We start from the raw sequence: 22201 nt of genomic DNA, 5'->3' as shown, positions 1-22201 counted from the left end.
GAGGAAAGAAAATTGTATGAAAAAAAAAATAAAAATTGTGTTCGAAAAGGGAGAACCAAGCAACAGCCTGGTGTATCCTCATCAAAGGGCAATAGAGTACCAGGATGGAAAGCCGTCCAACACCGAGAGGGTCGTGTCACGAGCTTTGCCAGAATCCCAATGTAAGGACATCGAGTTGGCGAGTAATCAACTCGAGGGAGGAGGGCCATGGTCAGGTCCTCACAGTAGGAATTGACCTCATATCCAAGAAAGTGAGAAAGAGATATCCTCTATTATAGATTTGGGATAATAGCGGTATTAGGTCTATAGAGAGACCAAATTAAAGAGCCAGCATTTGCCTCACGGGTATCTTAGCCGGAGACAACCTCCTCGATTGTGAAGGGCACAGAGGACCAAACCTCAACCGTTGTAGATGTCCACTCCTTGGAGGAAGAATATCTATTGTCAGAGGAGGATGGGAAATACCCTGTCACCCCTACAACAAGAAAATACCCATGTATGATGAGTTATAACTCAAGAAAGAGGGACACGATAGATCTTTAAGGTCGCGGTGATGAAAACCCCCCTCACATTCATTCTACATTCTACATTCGAGAAAGGAAATTGCTGATATCTGTCTGTAAAATAGTTTCATTCTTACATGTAATTCGCAAACAAATACATACACTACGAATTTTGTTACCCTTTGGGTATGTATTGTTTGTGAAAATCTCATCGCTAGGGAGACTAGAGTTCTCGTGTTTTCAACGAAATCGGGCAATTTGATACGAGGAAAAATGCAAAATTTAATATTCAACCCTCCGGGTCGTTAAAGATTTTGTTTACTTACACACACGCGAGAGTATAAAGGATTTATCGCCACTGATTTGCTTCTTGAAAGCTTTTTTCCAATAAACCGGGCGATTCGTAATGTTTGAAAGTGTTTTTATTAGAAACAGAAAATAATATTTTTATTTGCCCGACGACGGAGCAGCATATAAATCTCCGACCATTTCTATTTGCATAGTTCGATTATAGGAGCTCTCAGACAGTAAAGTTTTATGGTGCCCTTTATAAAGTCTTATAAAGGCGCGCCGCGTATAATAAAACCTCGCTGAAAGAATATGGAAACTTCACCACAATAATAATAAAAATATACATAGTTCCGATAGAGTTCGGCTTCGCTATAGCTGCTTCGAGAAATTATTGCCGAATTTCAATATCACTGAAAGCCACGGTCTGTCTACTGAAAGTCAAAATTTATGTCGCATATTTGAATAGAGCTATAGAAACTGATCACAATAAATTTACTTTAGAAAGTCTTCTTATTTCGAATTAGCACCAAAAATATAGTAACAATATTTTTGGTGTATATAATAACAATACAATTTGCTACAAGTAGTCATGGGGTCACTTGAGCTAGACAGACAGCCAAATATCCGATATGGATAAATAGGAGTGTGACGTAAATCAGGTAAGAACGGTTAAAATACGCTAATAAACAAGAATAAACAGGTTTTAAAAAGAAACAACTGCTTTAAAACAGAAATAATCAGGTTTGAACAAAAAATGAACAGGTCTGTTGTTTTAAGCTAAAAAGCGGTTCAAAACAGCTCAAAAGCGGTTCAAAGTGGTTTAAACCTGTTGATTCTTGTTTATTAGCGTATTTTAACCGTTCTTACCTGATTTACGTCACAATCCTATTTATCCATATCGGATATTTGGCTGTCTGTTTGCCTCAAGTGACCCCATGCCTACTGCTACAAAAATATTACTAATTCCAAGTACTTAATACAGAAAACTTATAATTGTGTTCGTCGTTTCTTCTTCAGATTGACAGAACCTGCACCAAGCTTCTTACAATGCCCTGTTAGTAAACCCACTACAGCTTTGACCCTCTTTCTGTCTTGGCTTTTCAGGTCTGTTGTGAATTTTGGCCATTGTTCTATGAACTTTACACACACGCGTTTAAACACCCACCGCTTTCTAGCCATTCTCGTGAGTGCTTTTGCAACTTCACAGGGGGGTTCTGGGCATTGATGAACCTTGCTTGTTTTTTTTGTCTACTTTCAGTTACCGCCATTTTGTCTGCCTTTTTGTTACCCTAGTGACCCTGGTATACTGGTACCCAGGCTAACGTAACATTTAGGTTTCAGAACCGGAAAATCCCGGTTTCGAAAGTTCCGAAAGCTTCCGGTTCTTTTAAACCATCAAAAAAACGGAATTCGAACTTTCGGTACATTGGTCTACACCTATGAATGCCATTGAGTCTTGTTTGGCCATTTTGTCCGGCTTTTTTGTTACCCACGTGACCCTTGTACGCTGGTACCCAAGTTAGCGTAATACACACAACCAATTATATGGAAAATCATCTATTATTTTTCATAATTTTTGAGACGTATGAAAAAATGTTGTGTTTAAGAATAAAACTCAGTCCTTACCGAAGATTTTTAATGAAAAATAATCCATCTAGTAATAAAAAAAATTAATCAATTCCCAAAATAAACACACTGGTATTTTTTTGTTTCTGAAACGAAATGAGATTTTAAATTTTAATCGTCAATAAGCAAAAACAAAAAGAAAATTGATAATTTTAATAATCCGTGCTGACACCTCTAGCCCTTATGCAAGCTTCTATCCGCGCTCGCATGCTTCTTATTAAATTATCAACGTTGTCTTGGGGTATGTTTTCCCATTCTGCTAATGGTGCATCGATAAGCTGTGCGAGATTTCCTGGATTGTTTCGACGAGCTCTAACCCTTCTTTTGAGCTGGTCTCACAAGTGTTCGATAGGGTTTAGATCTGGTGAACGTGCAGGCCAGTACAAAACTATGATACCTTCCGTTTCAAGACATTCTCTAGCCTCAATTGCAGCTCTTCATCAACATACCTCCGACCCGTTAAAGTTTGTTGAAGTGGTAACAATGGAGTTTTTGCTCCCAGCATAATACCTCCCTAGAACATTACAGTTCCTTCTTTATATTTTGGTACAGATTTAGCAGTCTGGAGTCTGGCCAAATCTTTTTTTTTTAATTCATCTTAGGCCAATTCTGGTTTCAACTGAAACGTTCGCACCTGTAGCTGCTAGAAGTTGTCTTTGTAGCTCTGGATGAGAAACATTGGGATTTCTTCTAGCAATTTGGTACACAAAGTGGTCTTGTTGTTCAGTTGTGACTCTTTGACGATTTTGTCTGGGCCTGTTTTTGAGAGTTCCTAGTTCCAAGTACATCGCATAAATTTTCGATATAACACCCTGGGTAACGCCTACTATTTCTGCTACGTCTCTTTGGGGCATCCCTCATCCAGTGAAAGTAATAATTCTTCCCCTCTGTACATATATTAATCCAACATAAGGCATTTTTAATTTTTTTTGATCGAATGAAAATAACCGGACAATCGTGATTTTACTACTGAACACAACATTCGCAAAAAAATACATCGCAACAGTCGTTTATTCTTTATTATCCTGTTTGTTTTCAACAAAAAGCCTTACCTTAAAGTTGTATACCAATTTTTTCCGTCTGCAAAAAGTTTAGTCAGAAATAGTGATTCCGTATAAGTTTGGTTGTGTGTATTTAGAGCTCAGAACCGGGAAATCCTGGTCTCGAACATACCAGGACTTCCCGTTTCTTTGGAGCCATCAAAGGACCGAGTCTCGAAATTAAATCCTGGTACTGTCGGAACTCGATTACAATAATTAAAAAAAAATGGCGTCGGGAGGCACGTATAGCCGCCCATACTAAAATATGTTAATAAAAAGTTGGTAGGCAGTTCTTTTAATTCCAAAGTAAAGGAATGTTTCCATTTTTTTATCTCAAAAACTGTGACTTTGACTGATTTTGATGTTATTACTAATTTTGTTGCAAATATTATTCCTAATCTTAAATTGAAAACCGCGTTTCGCTAGCTACTGTAATTTTGGAGTTACGATTTTTTAAAATTTTTAACGTCCTCCCATACCCCCTTATCAACCCCCCACCACCACCATAAACTAATAGCCAGATTCTCGGGTGCCACAGTATTTTTGTGCCAAATTTGGTTAAAATTGGTTTAGTGGTTTTTGAGTTATCGTGTTACAGACGGACAGACAGACAGACTGACAGACAGATAGACACCAAGAAAATATTTTGTATTTAGGTCATTTATAACTCAAATAACTAATTTTGAGTGAAATTAAAAGATTTTTTTTTGCTGATCTTAATAGCCCAAGAACGGTAAACTAATAGGATTGCTCATCCTCATAAGACGTACGTTCGCCTCTTGCCGCGCTTTAGCCGACAGTTGTGACGTCATTGTAGTCCTTGTCATGATAGTGTATATTATTAGTTGCCTATGGTAATCTTATAAAAATAACAGCTGAGAAATTTTGAGTTAATTATTTTGTCAATTTTAAATGTAAAAAAGGTGTTTTTAAAGTTTTTAGAGCTATAGAGTATATAAATACGTTCATTTTGTGTTGTGGATTGTGACAAAGTGCTTACTAAGTGCCTCCAATATTGTTTATTAATTATTTTAAAGCAAAATATGGAAGTACTCTAAAAAGAATGCCTGTTAGAGGTGATGCTGTTCTTAAAAATGCATTATCCGAGTATTGAATACGATTTATACAGCTAATTTTCTATACTGCATACATTGGTCGGCTAAAAACATAATAGACGTCTTCCTGGGGTTCAAATATACCACCCCTAAAATATTTGCACCTATTTAAGACTCACACTATTTCTCGCTAAAACAATAAAAATAGTTCGTATTAAAACTTAAGCGACTAATCCGCAGTTGTGTTGTTTGTTTCATCCAAGTTTAGCCAGAATAATGTTATTAGTTCACCCACCGCCCCCGCCACAAACGATCGCTCAAATTTTCCAACAAATAAATTCCCAATGACAGCGTAATTAAACAATTATTTTGCGCATAAAACGATGTCAACGTTTATTTTCGGTAAAATTCTAAACCGAAACGTTAACTCTTCGAAACACGCGTGGTAACTTCGTTAGAGAGCAGCCGGCTTTCCCGTTTTGCTACTAAGCGCAATTTTCAATTTCCATTCGCTGTTCTCGTGCACAGTATGCTTTCCCTGATTAATTCGACTGTATAGCCCGTTCCCGTTCGTTAATTTTTGTTTAAATATTCACCAATTTAATATATATTTTCAAAATTATTTGTATACAAAAGGCTCGCTATTCATTTAATTTAAACAGAAAGAATTAAATTAATTTTTATATAATGAAAATTCCGTTTTAAGATTAATAATTTTATTTTCAAGCTCATATGCGTATTATTCCATTTGGATAGACCGATACTGCAGAACATTCTGCAATGGAATACTTAGTTGTTGTACCCAAATTTTATACTGCGATTTTACGTAAGCCAATATTATTATTTGTCCTCAGATATAAATGCTTAGTGATAAATTAAAACTCTTCTTGGGATAGTCAAGAGTGCTAGTAAAATAAAAGGATACGTTTGGGTTACGTTATATTTCAATAGTGAGTGTTCGAAAAAAATAATTCTACATTCCTCAGAAACATTCTCGATATTCATTTTATATTGATTATTTTTACTACAGTTTAACAATTTTTTAACTCTTTCCTAAATTTTTGTTCAAAAATATCTCCATTTTTATGTTGTAAAACCCGCCTTATCCATTTTTAAAACAAAATGTGTAGTGACATATTTATATTAATAGTGGATAAAAAATTCCATTATAACCGAAATAGTCCCAATTATGACCCCACTAGCAAAACCAATGCGCAAAACCATTGATTATTAATAGATAATGATAAATTTATGCTCGCTACCGTAGTTGAACTCTTCTAAAGAGTTTTTTAGCTGGAATAATAATTTATAATACAAGTTATCATATATTTTCCGTAACATTGAACTAAATAAATTTGGTCCTCCTAAAAATTTTGAATCAAAATTAATAGTACTCATTGTCCAAAGACTAAAAACGAAATGATATTACCATAGAGACGTGTTTTGATTTTTAGGACTTTTTAGATTTCCTTTTCAGTGGTGAAATGAACTGAACTTACCGCAAAGGTTGTATAATAAACATTTAAAACACATTTTGCAAGAGTACTTTACTTTACTGTCTTCCAAAAATTCGGAAAATATCTATTTTAATCCGTTAATAATGCTTATCGAAAAGAAGCAGAAACATGAAAAACAAGAAAAACAGATATGCATTATTTACAATTTCTTACAAGCGGCAAGCGTTTCAATTGACATTATAAAGGTAATTTCTTTTTCCTAGTTGGAAACTTCAATTATCCATACAAAGAAAATTTTTATCGACCGCAAAACAGGCCTTAATCCGCCCTTGATTGTTACTTAACACGTCAGGAATTATTGAGTTATTAGCCAGGCGGTAACTGGAAGAGGGAAAAATACGTCGGACGCCAGGCAAATGGCCATTTACGTTTTTACCTGCATAATAAACGGGGGTGATTTATTCCAGGGCATGAGCCGGATTCCAATTTTTTAAATCGAAATTGAAGGAGTAGTTTTATAGAACAGTAAACATAGTCGAGTATTGTCGGTAAATGTTGCTAAATGCAATACTATTAAAACGTTTGTGGATCAAACCAAAGTCTCCAAAGGAGAACGAATCAAATAAGTTTTTGTTGTTTCTGTTTATTTTTATATTTTTTATTAGATTATACTCATAATCGAAAAAATGGTTTATAAGCTATCGTATCTTTCTTCATTATAGTTATTGTGTTGTTAAAATCTACTCTATGGTCTGTCAGCCACTGTTCCGTATTCATCATCCTCCTCATCATCAATTTCAGTTTAATTAACAGAAACAATAAACAATAAACATCAACAAACAACACACTTCTATGCAACTGCTTCAGTTTGTTCAACCATTTCCAATTATGGTATGCTGTAGTTGGACCACCCATCATTGTTGTCTATCGTTGGCTATGCGGGTCGTAGTTATCCCTGCTATATTCCTAATATCATGGTCCCATCTCAGGTTCGGTCTTCTTTTAGGTCTCTTAATTTCTCGTGGGTACCATGCTGTAGTTTTTGTTCCGTCCTTCTTGCCAGGTATCCTGCCCATTACCACTTGAGGGCTTTGACTTTGTGGATGACATCTATTACCTGGGTTCCCCCTTTTGTCGTATCCACTCTGTTCCATATTAGGAAATTCAAATAAAATATCTCGTTAAAATCCAGACTAAAATCTTGATAAAGGTTTCACATCATACATAAAGAATATTATTATAATATAATTTTTTCGACACGTTTGGAATATCGATATTAGTATATTATAGTTTCGAGTATTTCTGTTTGAGAATCGTGAAAATATTTCCCCCTTTTATTGTGAATTTAAAATCGACCGTTTTAATAAAAAGGCAGTTCAGAAACAGAGAACAATAAATTCAGACATTTTGCAATATTCAATACGAAGTCGTTGTCACATGCGCTCAATTTCGTGTGACATAAATAAATAAAATATATGCGAAACGGGTAGAGGACGCAGTATAATTTGAGTCTATTCAAATAAAATTTGTTATATGGCATATGAATTATTGAAACATGTGATATAACGAGACGCAATAACTGAGATTCGCTTGAAATATTTATAATGTTATATACTCGTAGTGCCTCTTTATTTCTATACTACAAATATTCATGTAGAAATCTTTTTTCGATAGTGTAATAATCAAATAAATATACCTATAGTATGTATGTTTAATAGTAATCAAAAATCAAAAAATGTAGTCAAAAAATTAGCTCTTAATTGATTTCAGAAAATAATTATAACCATAGACTTAAAATAAAATATAGACTACACTATTTACATCTCAACGCGGTCAAACAATCTTTTTTGTACACATGCTTACTTCTGGGTACGGTCGACCGAGCCTTCCTCATCCAGCCTATGTTGTCACGTCTTTAATATTATCAATATTTTTTTTCTTGTTATACACATATATTGAGATATTAATACTACAGTTTAATAAAGTAGGTTTTAATATTCCATAGATGTATTAAATAGTCCTTATACTACTAAATTATAAGTCGGATACTGTTTAAAAAGGATAAGTTCTTTACAATATGACAACACCGATTAGAGGCGAGGGAGTCTATTCATTCATTTATTACCTTGTAGTACGTGTCGCACGTGTGCGGTAAAGCTTTGTTGCCGCTATGTCCCCGGCTGTATTAACGCATTTTCTTAGCTTGTAGTCCTTAAGTGTTTATTATTACAAGAAATTTGTAAAAATAAGATATTTTTGCGTAATTTCCCAAAAAAAATAATTTTGCAAAAGTTTTTTATTTAATATTAAATGATTATTACTAAATGATATTATTTTCTCAATGAGTTTAAAAATGTGTGAGTTTAAAAATTAAATTTAAATCAGAAATACAATCTTGTAGTAAAATTGTATGTCTCTAAACATATTCACAAAACTTGTGTGAATTTACCATAATATATTTTGTAAAAAAATGATGCCACATCACGTGACTTCTTGTGAAGCTAATGCGTATTAAGTAATCGACGTAGTTAGAAGAAACAACGAACGACGAAGAACAATTTTTAAAAGGTTCGATTAAATTTATATCTCCGAAACTAAAGTTTTAAAAAAAAGTCATACTATATCTACAAATTCATTTACCCAGTTGTAGATATAAAAAAAAACGTTTTTGGTAAACTCTGTCTCAAATAGTTTCTGAAATAAAAATAATGTTTTTAAAATGTCCGATTAAATTTATATCTCCGAAACTAAAGTTTCAAAAAATGTCATACTATATCTACAAATTCATTTACTCAGTAGTAGTTATTTTTTCTCGATCATACGGTAAGATGTGTATGATACAAATTTATATTAATCAGCTCATATGCAGGGTGGTCCGAACTGTATTCCGGAAACTTCGGTGACATATTCTGCAGATAAAAATAAGTAAAAAAGTTCGTATAAATATATTTCCTAAAATGCTTAGTTTCGGAAATACAAGGTGTAAAAGTTTCATTTTAATTTCGAATCGAAATTATCAATACCTGTCATCATTGACATAAATTAAACATGTTCATCATAAATTTGAAATGTTTTTGTGCCAAAAGTTCAACAGAAACTGTTTTATCATTATTTTTAGCAGAAAAAAATATTATTAATTTAAAAAAATAAAAATTTATCAAGTTTATCATTTCAGTGAAATAACTATCTACTTCCATTCTAAATATCTTAAGAACGGTTGCTCGTAGCGATTTTTACAAAGAGATATTTTTTACATAAAAAGTCACAGAGATGTATATTTTTTCGCTCGGTAGTTTTATACAGGAACGGACAAAAGGTTATTACGCTTCAAAACAGTTAAAACACATGTAGGTGGCGCCCTCTACTAGTAGGAGTCATATTGACACCAAAATCAAATTTCTCATGTCAAAAAACTTCCAGGCACCAATTTTCATGCCAATATTGACGTTACTTCAGAAATTATTTGGAAAAAATCGAAATAAAAATGAAACTTCAAACCCTGTATCTCCGAAACTAAGCATTTTAGGACATACATTCTTACGAACTTTTTTACTTATTTTTATCTGCAGAATATGCTGCTGAATATTACAGTTGAGAGTTGGAACTTTTGATGTTACACAGCTAGTGATGGGCAAAACTGATATTTTTAGATAACAGTTGAAACTGTTATAGTTATTTATAAAAAACAGCTTAAAATAACAGCTTAAAAATAACAGGTTTCTTTATTTTACTGCTAAATATCTGAAAGAGTATGAGACGGTCATCGCCAGGCGTATTAACGCAGTTGCAAGTTGCAACAATGACGTGCTCGGTGGTAGTATTTCCAGGGTGTCAAAACATTTCTAAATATCGATTGTTATCTAAAATACCTCTCTAAAAACGGTGGTTATTTACAAATAAGAGCTGTTTACAAATTGCGATATAAAAAAAGCCAAAATTCCGCCACTCGTCTATACCTACACATTGCGATCTACCTACGCCCTGCCCCTCGATCCGCGTAGATCCTGAATTGCGTAGCAGTGTACAGGGTGCATCTCACTCGACGGGCGAGAAGCTCTTAGTTATGATTTTACCATTTGCGGTCAAAAAATAGCAATATAAGAAAATGAGTAGTATATTCTTCATAAGTAAACCAACTGCACACTAGAGTTCGAATTAATTTTACACTTAAACTAGCGTGTACCCGCGACTTCGCGTCGAATTAATAATTTCTAATGGTGATGATAAAGCAAAACAAGAATTTCCATTAACATACAAACTGGATAAAATTTTCTCACATTTGCCAAAAATAAGCTTTCTAACGTCGAGCAGTTTAAGCAGAATCGTGGTTAATCAATTACTCAACTTTTTGGAACATGCTGTATGATTTTTTAAAAAATTTCAAAATATGTAAAAAAAACAAAATAAATTATGCGTGTCCAGGCATTTTCCCGAAAGACTAACCGTTTTTTAAATAACAAATATTGTAATATTTGAGGGGCGTTTTCACCCTGTTGGAATTTGAGATTCGAGAAACCCCTCCTTATCGAACCTCAACCCCACAGTCAATCCGTTGCAAAAAATCAGCTTTAAACGTCCAGCAGTTTAAGCAGAATAGTGATTACTCAATGGTCATATTTTATGAAACACCCTGTATATATTTTTAAAAAATCTTAAAATATGTAAAACAACATAATAAAATATACGTGTTTTAAGAGTTTTCCCGAAAAACTCACCGGTTTTTAAATAACAAATATTCTAATATTTCAGAGTAGTTTCACCCCCTTAGAATTCGAGTTTCGAAAAATCCCTTCTTATCGAACCTCTACACACTAAAGTCAATCCGTTTTCCAAAAATCAGCTTTTTACGTCAAGGGCTTTAAGCAGGATCGTGATTAATCAATGACCAGATTTTTCAAAACACCCAGTATACATTTTTAAAAAATCTTAAAATATTATTCTGAAAATTTTTCTGTCCGTTGTCTCGCCGCCTGTATCGATGGTTGACGAAATAACATGTTTTCCATCCATACTAGTTGTTTTTTGGAATTGCTTCGAGCAGCATAGAATTTTGTGATGATGCAGAGCGCCGACTTCGTTTTTCCTTTCACGAGCGGCCGATCTCTACGTGTCGTTATTTTATATCTGTTATTTTTTAGAAGTAGTAACGGTTGCGTTATGTTATTTATAAATAATTGTTATAAAATAACAGATAGTTAAATAACAACCCATCACTATACACAGCAATATAAAACACTAAATCACCACAATACACCAAAACACTTTTACTTTTACACTGGACGCGCGTATCGCTAACCATGTTAGCATCATCAATGTTTATAATCATCTGCTGATGATGCTAACATGGTTAGAGAAACGGGCGTCCAGTGTAAAAGTAAAAGTGTTTTGGTGTATTGTGGTGATTTAGTGTTTTATTTTGTTTTTGATGCTGCTGAAGTTTCCGGAATACAGTTCGGACCACCCTGTATATTGGTCGTTACAAAATATCAAAGAAAATCATTCGTTTCTACGACATCTCATTAATTATTTATTCGTTCATAAGCACTCTTGAACATCTACCGTCAGTTAAAGGTGGTTAAGGCTAACAAAATAACATAAACGAGTTTCGAAAAATGCTCTCGTATTTATTTAATCCGCTACCGGCAAATTAAGAAGCGAGAGCCGGAGGCCGACCGCGACATTTCCAAGTTAAGACATCAGAAGCGGTAGTAGCGAGGCAAGGCCCCCGCCGCCGTAAAAATAAACGCAAGTGTTAAGTCGAAAGATAAGAGTCGCTCTAACGACCAGTTAGCGAACGCACTGTTTACCACCGTCGGGCAAATCTAACGAATGAACCCGCAGCGGAAATTCGAAAAAGGCCATTTTCCACATGGTTTCATGCCGGCCGCGATCGCGATTATTTGCGATAGCGACTCTGTAATTGGTCGAATTATTATAATTACGCCTCGAGAAAAAGAAAAGGAAGGAAAGAAGTGAGCTGGCCGGGGCTAGTTTATCACATTTTTATGGCCGGCGCGGTAAAAATGGCGATTTTATGCAATGTCGCCTCGGCTGGAGCGCCGCTTTTTGCCGCACACAAGAACTTGACGCGATAATGTGATTGGTATTATAAGCTTAGTAATTATAGTTGAAAACAAAAGTTGAACACGGTTACATAAAATAAAAGATTTATCGTATCCGACCTGCAGTATAAGAAATATAGATATACACACGATCGCGTATACAAAAGCACATAAATAGTACATGACAAAAAATACAAAGAAAAAAAGTACAAATTACTCCAATGTCGCAAGTATAATAATTGGGTTAGTGTCATTATGCCCTAGGCACTCAATGGTAATTTTATAGAACTACAAATTTAGTTTCTTCTGCATCGCCAGACGGCGCAAAAGACATAGAAAAAATATTGTGCGACTAGAGATAGAAAAAATATTGTGCTGGGTTGGCGTTGGTTTCTATGTAATTTGACAAATAAATAAAGCTGTCTCTTTAGTTGTCAGTTTTGAGTCGATATTTTTTAATTCTCTTTCGTGTCGATTGCTGATTGAATTGGGGCCAGAAATGGCTCAAAACGAAATAAGTAAATTACCAACAGATATTCAGACTGAGACGACAAACACCATTTGCAAACTACTTACATTTAAATCCCGAATGACTTATGAAAAGGAATACAAAAAAATTCAAAAATGGAAGCAATTAAAAAACGTGAGAGAAGAAATAAAGTTTTTAACTTATCCTCGCTGTTAAAGTATCATTTAATCTACCCTTGCGGTTAAAGTACTATTTTATCTACTATTTTTTAAAGATATTGTTACGTTTTTCGTCGGTTCCGTGTGGATAGAAAGTCACAATTTATTTAAACACTATTTATTTAACACTAATTAACAAAAATAATAACGATAAAAGACTTATAGAACTATTTACAAACGATTTATAACTAAGAATTTATTTTGAATTTTAGCGCGTCAACTGTATATTTATAACTCTCTACGGAACAGCATACGGCCAGTACTGGCTGCTGATACCCGTTGCGTTCACTACTGCGCATCGAAAGAAGATCCTATATTTTTTATTAATTTAGTCCTATAAATTCTAGTATTGAATATAAATCGAACATGTCTCCATAGCGCAGCGTGTAGAGTTTCCGACCACGAACCGAAGATTCAGAGTTCGAATCCGGGTCAGGTCAAAGACTTTTATTTTATTTTCGTTTCTATTCTGATAGTAAAGTATTAAATAATTCTGGTAATTAAAAAAAAACAATATTTAATACTTTACTATCAGAATATAAACGAAAATAATATAAAAAAGTCTTTACCCTGACCCGGATTCGAACTCTGAATCGTCGGTTCGTGGTCGGAAACTCTACACACTGCGCTATGGAGACATGTTCGATTTATATTCAATACTAGAATTTATAGGACTAAATTAATAAAAAAATACAGGATCTTCTTTCGATGCGCAGTAGTGAACGCAATGGGTATTAGCAGCCAGACTGGCCGCATGCTGTTCTAGAGAGCATAGTAAAATATATATAAAATGGCCAGACGTCTTAAAATACTTGTTTTTCCGACGTTGCTAGCTCTCGTACTAATATAACATTCTATAAACGTATAAAGACGATTAGCTTAAAATAGTAGAAAACTGGATTTGATCCATTTTAATTCTGACCACTCCATATGAACTTTGATATAAAAATTTTAAATTTCAATATTATTGATAAAACTGACAGTGAAAAATATAAAAACACGGAGGACATGTGATATTCATGTAAAATTTACAAACCTATCGAAATTTAAAAGTAAAAAAAAATCCATGACATTTTTTAATTCGAGTACATGCTTCCAATATGTATATTTCCGATATCGAGTTAGCTTATCCTTCGCCTAACGGTTACACAGACAGCGACTACATTTGTACATTATTCAAAAGAAATAAATACGAACGCGCTGGATGTTACAAATACACTTTACTTATCTAAATAACACTCTCTGTTTATTCTTCCGACATTTCCTAATGCATTATTAAGCGTCGGGACAATAGGTAGCTAAAAGATTTATGGATGTTTTAATATCTCACTGTTGTAGCCTCGTAAAAATACACAAAACCTTCGTTGCCTTTCTTGTTCGTTTTGCATTTTACGAGGCAACTGAAATTTGTCGTTTGAATACGACGCGTCTTGTCATTTATTTTACAACCGCTAATAAGAGTGTTTATTTTTCGTAAAACGAACACTATCTTCGGACATAAGACTAGATAAGATGTTTGTTTCGAACTTAAATTTTCTAATTTAGAATTTAAGACATACTTTCTGTGTAGATGTTCTTTTCCAACATGGTTTTCACTAATGATAAAAAAATATTTCTCTTTTGGCGACAATTTTGTAAGTATTTAAAATCGAAATTTAAGTAGCTTTTCTAAATATTAGTAACAATTTATAGTCAAGTTGCCGTACCCGAGAACATGTTATAAGAATTAAAAATTAAATTGATCAACAGACAATAAAGTGAGATGAAAGAAATTTCAAGTTTAAGAGTCCATTTCACTAGTCCGAAAAAGTAGCAAAATAAGCGTTCGGCATTTAACGTTTTATATAAAACTGACTAGGTATTTTTACACAAATGAAGAAGGAAATTAATGATAAAGGATTATACTATATCCGTATTGTAGCACATTTTAGACAACTTCCTTATTTTTAAGATTTTGATGGTCAAACATCATCAAAATATTCCTTATGTTTGGACTAAATCTTCTCGAAAATAAAACCATAATTTTAAATTCAGTTACAATACGGAAATAGATTGAAGTTTTGTGATTACGATATATAATTTATATGGTTTTGTAACAAATTGCTCGCTATATATTATGGCAAATGCTGAAGCTCTGCAAACCTTAATCAAGCCTTAATCCAAACACGTGTGTTTGGAATATTGGGTGTGGTTTAACACGACAGGAACGGGCTAAGCCTTAGGCAGATTTATGAAATATAATGGTATGTATACATTGGTGCGCTGCGCCGCGAACGCGCAGAGCGCGCGCCGAGCGTTGGCCGCGTGTTACTTTTATTGTTTTAACGAACATCCCGCGATCCATAGAAATCCCGTGAACATTCGTTTAGTCGGTAATCATGTTTCTATCGTCCGAGAAGAACTACGCAGTTTTAGTGATGAGTAGTGCAACTCTTTAAACACACCATTAACAAATAATGTACAAAGAAAAACACAAAAAAAGGTAATTTATTCAAAGAAAACACACATAGCCACTGATAAATGCGCGCGGTGTCTTCACCGGCCGTCTCAATTGAACAACGAACATAGAAAGCGAAGCGTCGAAAAACCGACTGGAGATGGTTCGCGGCAAGCTGTTTGCGCGCAGAGCGCGCGCGAAAGGCGAATCGGTGCGCGCGTGCCGCGCGTTCGTGGCGCAGCGCACCAATATATACGTACCATAATATATATTTCCTTCAGCCGCACAACCGCTTTACCCGACCCCTGAGAGCAACCCGAACAGTACAGCGTAATAGACTCTTAATACAAAAAACAGGTACAATAAAAATTTACACATAAACCCAAGTTTTATTGTTCAAGTCAGGAATAGGTTAGTAATAGTAGTACCCGGACAAAATTATGGCATTACAGTTGGAACTGTTGGTGTTACAACAGCAGAATATAATACTAATTCACCACAATACACCAAAACATTTTACTTAAATCACTGGACGTGCGTTTCGCTAATTATGTTAGCATCATCGGCAAATGATTAAAACTAAACTAATATCTATAAATTACATAGACACTCGGTTGATACTGGACCAAGCGTGACAAAATTAACCAAGCAACTCAAAACAAATCCATCGTAACAATTTAATTACCGAGTCTAGAGTAATAGGGACACAGAACTGGAAAGAATGGGACCATTACTTTAGTTCATACTATCAATACATTTATTTATTTTGACGCTCTCATCTGCTCTACCTTATGTTATTTGAGCCATATATTCTTTAAATCTAGTTAAAATAATATATCTTCCAGTTAATTATTATGTAATTTATCAGTGTACAATCAGGATTTGCTTTTATACCGGGTGCGTCTCAAAAGTGGCTCACCCCTACAACTTTTTTTATTTTTTCAGTTAGAAAAACGAAATTTGGTATGTTAGTATATGACATAAATTAGGATTTATTGACGTATTCAATTGTTTTCTGTCACTTCCTGTTTCACCGAAAATGACTATAACTTTTGATTTTTAAATAGCACCCTAGAATTTTTTTTACTTTATTTGATAGAAAATGACAATCTGAATAGAATGACATATCATATGTCATTTTTTGACATTTTCAAATATGGTTTATTTGAAATTGTAACAAGTGGTTCATAACAATTTGAATCGAACTACCAAGTGTGTGGTATCAAATTATTCGTAAAAAATGCTTTTTCCAAATATGCTAATGAGCCACACTCGTTCCATTTGAAAAAATTGAGATATGATTAAAAATACGATTTGGGTGTCTTTTAACCGGCCAGGATAAGACACTAAAAACGTTAGACGATCAAATCTATTTTTCCAAGGCTCCTTGATTACAAATCAGTGTTTTTAACATTGCCATGACACTCTAGATTGAAATTTAAAATACAATTTTTTATTAAGCGAGAATATCAAAAGTTGACATATGATATGGCATTCTATTCAGAATGTCATTTTATATCAAATAAAGTAAAAAATACCGAGGGTGCCATTTAAAAATCAAAACTTGTAGTCATTTCCGGTGAAACAGGAAGTGAACGAAAACAATGGAATACGTCAGTCAATCCTAATTTAAGTCATATACTAACATACCAAATCTCGTTTTTTATCAGAAAAAATATAAAAGTTATAGGGGTGAGCCACTTTTGAGACGCACATATGAAAGGGGAAATGAGCAGATTTATTGCAATCTTTGAATCCTTGTAGGAAAGAAACAGTAAAAAAATAGACATGAGTAAGGTATTTTCTGGCGCAAATACTCAACCGTATTTCAGGCAGAACTCTTAGTTATTCTATAATGATTAAGAGAAAACAACAGAAGAGGTTACTGAGGATCAGGAAAGCTCATCAACATATGCTCAGACAGTCAGGTGGCACTTGAGGCGCTCATGACCTCATGAAACTCAATCTTGGAATTTCCAAGGCAACGAAAAAGCCGACAAATTAATAAAACAAGGATCCTTCGAGTCTAATCTTCCAGAGCAAGTACTGGGAATACCTAAATGTAAAACCCGACTGGATCAGAAACACTGGCGAAACACGCAAGAGCACAGGCATAGCAAGGTCTTTATCCAAGATTCAGCAAAAATAAAGTGCTGATTACAAGAGGTCTGTTGACAGGACACATGGCTGTCGTAATCGTTATCATATATAAATGGTCACATTATGTATGTTCGAACATATAATTAAAATACAAAATCAAAATTTGAACAACCAGAGTGTCAAACCTAATGTATTTTGCTTAGCAAGATAGATATTAATATGGCCTTGACAATTAGAATACTAAAACAAATTAAAAATAACAAAAGTATCCTTTCTTCTCAAGGTAATAAATACACGGTTAAGAATGTCGAAATACCTACAATAAATCCAGATAATAAAAGTTTCTATTTCAATAAATTGGAAAGTACCCCCAATAAAGTCGGATTAGCGTCTAATTTGAAACAACAATTTACACAAGGCAATTATTTAAATTTATCGCTAAGTATCTACAGGCACTTGGCAATTATGTATTTAATGAGAACGCGTAAAATATATACTATTATGGTATTTTTATCGCTTTAACTGTGGGTATTACATCCCGTATTTGAACAGTATAGCTATTATTAGATTAAGTTTGTAATCGAGAAAACAGGCTAAGATCTATGTAAATACACCCCCAATAATTACTGTATTTCACTTATATAGACACTTTTACGAGGGGAGTTCAATATTATATAACTGAATTTTTAATTTGTCTAAAACTTTAAAGAATTAAAAAATATAAAGATAGACAATGATTTCTGGGAGCATTAACAATTTAATAGAATATCTAGATAGTAAAACTCTACTTTATATAAATAAATACGTAAAATTGTTGATTATAATTTATAATTAGTAATGAAATTTTTTAATGGGCTAATCGAAAACAACACAAATACTCAAATCACAGTTATATTTGGTTTAGTGTACTAAAAAAAATATTGATACGACTACATAGTCAAAACGAACAATTATCACTAATGGAAATAACACACATTACAAACCACTTAAACAAAATTAAATTAATTTAAATTAATTATATTAATTTAATTTTATTTTAAGTACCACAAATTATTATATCTTTATGTTTTTATCATAATAGCATTAATTATTGTGAATAAACTTCAGAAGATGCTAACATGGTTAGATAAGCATATTTGTTGCAAATTGTATTTTTTTGTTGTATTTTTTTAAATTAGAATTATTAGTAAATATCTATTCAGTGAAAATATTCGGGCAAGCCACTGGTGGAAGCACACTAAGCTCGTTCAAACTAAAATTTGATATAAACCAATTCCACTTGGCAATAAAGGCGGTAATAAAAAACGATGAGGCCGGAAAAAATCCATCTGGCGTTTTCTTGCCGAATTTAAAAAAGGGAAAAAAACAGTGACCGGGGACGCGTAATAAATCTATAAAAATAGAGAAAGCCGAAACGGTGTAAAATTCATCTTTTTTATCTCCGTTTTGGAAAAGGAAAAGCGGCAGGCAGCTCTTTCAGATAACTGGATACAGCTGACACAATATAAATTTCGTGAGCTCGACGTGGGGTCTCCATAGCAAAAAGATCCAAAGAGAACCTCGATTTGGAAGAGGTGGAAAATGGAAAAATCTATATTCTAGGAAACATGATTTTTGCTTCAGCGGTTAAATTTAAATTCAATGTGTATCATGGACTTATTTGTTTCCGAACTTTTAGCTGTTATTATAATTATTGTATTTCACAATGAGTGAAAATCAACAAAAACAAATTTCATTTTAAACAGAAAATATTGAAAACAATTTTAATTATTTGTCACAACTAATAGTCTGTATTGCCCCCTCGAGCCTCAATGCAAGCTGTGAGATGATGTGGCATGCTCTCAATTAAGTTGTTCAGAAGATGTTGAGGAATGGCTTCCCATGTTTCGCGCACAGTAATTTTCAATTCATTTAAAGTACGGGGGATCATTCCTTTTGGCAATATGGCGTTTTAGCATGTCCCAAGCATGCTCGATCACATTCATATCTGGAGACATCGGTGGCCACCACAGTTTTCTTATACCCTCTTCCTCACAAAACTCGCGAACCGCTAAAGTGCGATGGGGAGGAGCATTATTGTCCATGTAAACAAATTCATCCTCCACTGCCCCACGAAATGGACGCACAATAGGCTCTAAAACGTCTCTAAGATATGAGGCACCTATCATTGTGCCATCAATAAAAACAAGAGGAGTTCGAGCTCCGTGCATTATACCTGCCCATACCATAATGCTTCCCCCTTGAAATGAGATACGGGGTTGAGCTGCATTTAAGCGTGCTCGTCTTCCAGATGCTCTCCAGACTAAAGTTCGTCGCGAGTCTGACACTAGGCCTATTCTTGTTTCATCACTAAACATGACGAAATTCCAATTAGGTCCATTTGCTCTCGTCTCCTCAGCCCATGGTAGTCGTGTAATTTTGTGCTGTAAATTAAGCTTCGGAACACGTAGAGGCGTCCTTAAATGTAATCTTCTGTCATGAAGTCTTTTTGCTATGGTCTTTCTTGAAACATTTACTCCTGCAAGGCGAGCTAACACATTTTTTTTAATAGCAGTACTAGAAAGCAGGGGATTGCGTCGTGCAATTAGAGATACTTCACGGTCTTGCACGGCAGTAGTAACTCCCTTTCTACCTTTTGCAGGCCGGTCTGTAACCTCGTTTGTCTCCCTGACTTTTTTTAATATTCGCGAAACATCGCTGTGGTTAACTCCTACAATTTCATTCAGCTATTGCAAATTGCCGGTAGCCCCGTTGAGACAGTGTTACTATTCTGACTCTATTAAACTGTGAAATAATGTTTCTAGGCATTTTAAGACCAAAAAAAATGGTCAAATTTCTTCTGGAACCCAAGGGACTACAAATCGAAATGTGTAAGAATTTGTAATAATATTGGGTCTGAACGATAAACATTGTTCACCACATCCATTTTAACAAAAAATGTTTATTACAGATTATCAAAGCTATTTAAAAAAAAAAGGTTTTTTAAATTCCTTTCCATATATTTTTAAACGATATATGCAATAATTTTGGCCATGTGTGTATAAGTATGTATACCTATATGTATACCTTGTAATATACAAGGATTTAAGTAATGTATTGTACTTTTAGTCGTGTAATAAATAAAGTAATAAATGTTTTTATCGTGTGTGTAAATCTTGTTTAAATTAAGGATCCACCAATTCCGCAAAAAATTAACAATTTATAAAAATGACCTTTATTTTATTGCTTAAATCTAGCAACTAAAAACCTTCGCACTTTTCTAAATTAGCACGGTACTGAAAGAGAACCACCCAATAAATCTAATCGAACGGTACCTATTTGTAAGCGTTCAGGAAAATATTTTTCCACGTGTACCAACCGAACAGGCTATATTTTCCAATTAGTTTTTATCGTACATAGTCGCACGTAGGTACTTCCCGAACGCCGACACACACCATATTAAGCATCTTAGTGGAATAAGCCTAAATCAATGTTTAAGTGCACTTAAGAGTCGTGCATTTTTTAGCTCTCTGTTTCGGCTCAATAGAATTCCTGCCCCGATTGGTTAGTCGAGTTCAGACAGCAGATACGGATATAATTACCACATTTTAAATGGAAAAGGATGATACAAAGCTCAAAGATGTTCTAAATGAAACTAAACCAAGAAATTGATTGTTATCAGCAGTGGCGGCTCGTGGTTATTATTGTAGGGCGGTCAATACCTAAAAATATTGCGTCGATTTTTTTTAAGATGCGACCAAATTTAATTGGTTTCTTACACGTGTAGTGGGTACTTGTACGTGTAGTTAAAGGAAAATAAATCTCAAAATAAATAAAAATTATGTTAAAATGAAACCTACCCTTACATTTTTAAACAGGTGGTCTAGTGCCATTTCACTAAAAATCCAGTCAATGTTCTTTACACAAATTTTCCACGGTAGGATTTAAAAGACACTTAAATAATAATGTCACAAAAATATAAATACACATACACGTTTCTAAAAGTTTTATTTCACATTTTTTTATATTTTAAGTCATTTCTTTCTCTAAACGTTTTTCGAAATTTAAGCAATAATTGTTTTCTTTTAACCGCACGATTTTACAAACTAAACACCATTTATGTTGTCTATATGAAAATTATCTATTACAGTATTTATCCAGAACCAGAAAATTATCAGTTATTACCTACATAAATTTCGCGCTGATCTCAAACCCTACAACAAAACTCCAGCAACTAAAACTAAATTTTTTTTCGATATTGAAATTTAAATATTGATTTATACTGACTAAACCAAACATTATACGCGATACGCGATAAACGATACAAAAACCTAGGTTGTTTATAATTTGAGTTTTTATAAACACCCAAACTGCCCAAACGGCGAGATTTTTCCAGCGATATGACTGAAATCCTGTAATATATTTATATAGCAATAAAGACTCGATATTTCTTAATCAACTCTATTGATTCTCACTAATAAACAATATTACAAATTAAAATAATATCGCCCTGGTTTCTAGACAAAGACTAAAACCGCCACTATTTATATCGTCTGTCAGTAAACTACCAAATACAAGTGTATATAAAGTTGCCTAGCTTAGAAATCATTCTATGAATGACGCGGTCTATGGCCAATATAAACATTATAAACTATATATCTAAATATCGCACCTTAACCCTTAACCCATTATATTTTCTATACGTAGTATACCTTACTTTGTTGGCGTCACGAGTCGTAGCACTTGGAGTTTAATACGTGTAAAACATAGCGGGAACGAAGGACAAAATGAAACTTTGACAGGCAGTAGAGAAAATGGATAAAATAAAATGTTTTCAAGCGACAATTGGATAAATTGGGAATAGTTTTGAATATTTTAGGATGAAAAAAAGTGATTTAAAAAAGTATAATTTAAATAAGTTTTTCTAATTTTCTCCTGATTTTTTTTAGGGGGCATTGACCATT

At 33.8% G+C, this 22201-nt stretch overlaps 1 protein-coding gene across 6 annotated transcripts in view; it reads right to left on the bottom strand.

The window, feature by feature from the left end:
* Nucleotides 1-22201, bottom strand: part of LOC115876062 (ephrin type-A receptor 4-A) — a 701832-nt gene that overhangs the window by 28280 nt on the left and 651351 nt on the right. The window lies entirely within an intron of this gene.

Source organism: Sitophilus oryzae, unplaced genomic scaffold (genome assembly GCF_002938485.1).
Source record: "Sitophilus oryzae breed Bouriz unplaced genomic scaffold, Soryzae_2.0 scaffold_1396_pilon_pilon, whole genome shotgun sequence".
NCBI classification, from domain to species: Eukaryota; Metazoa; Arthropoda; class Insecta; order Coleoptera; family Curculionidae; genus Sitophilus; species Sitophilus oryzae.
This window is presented reverse-complemented; position numbering and strand designations above follow the sequence as displayed.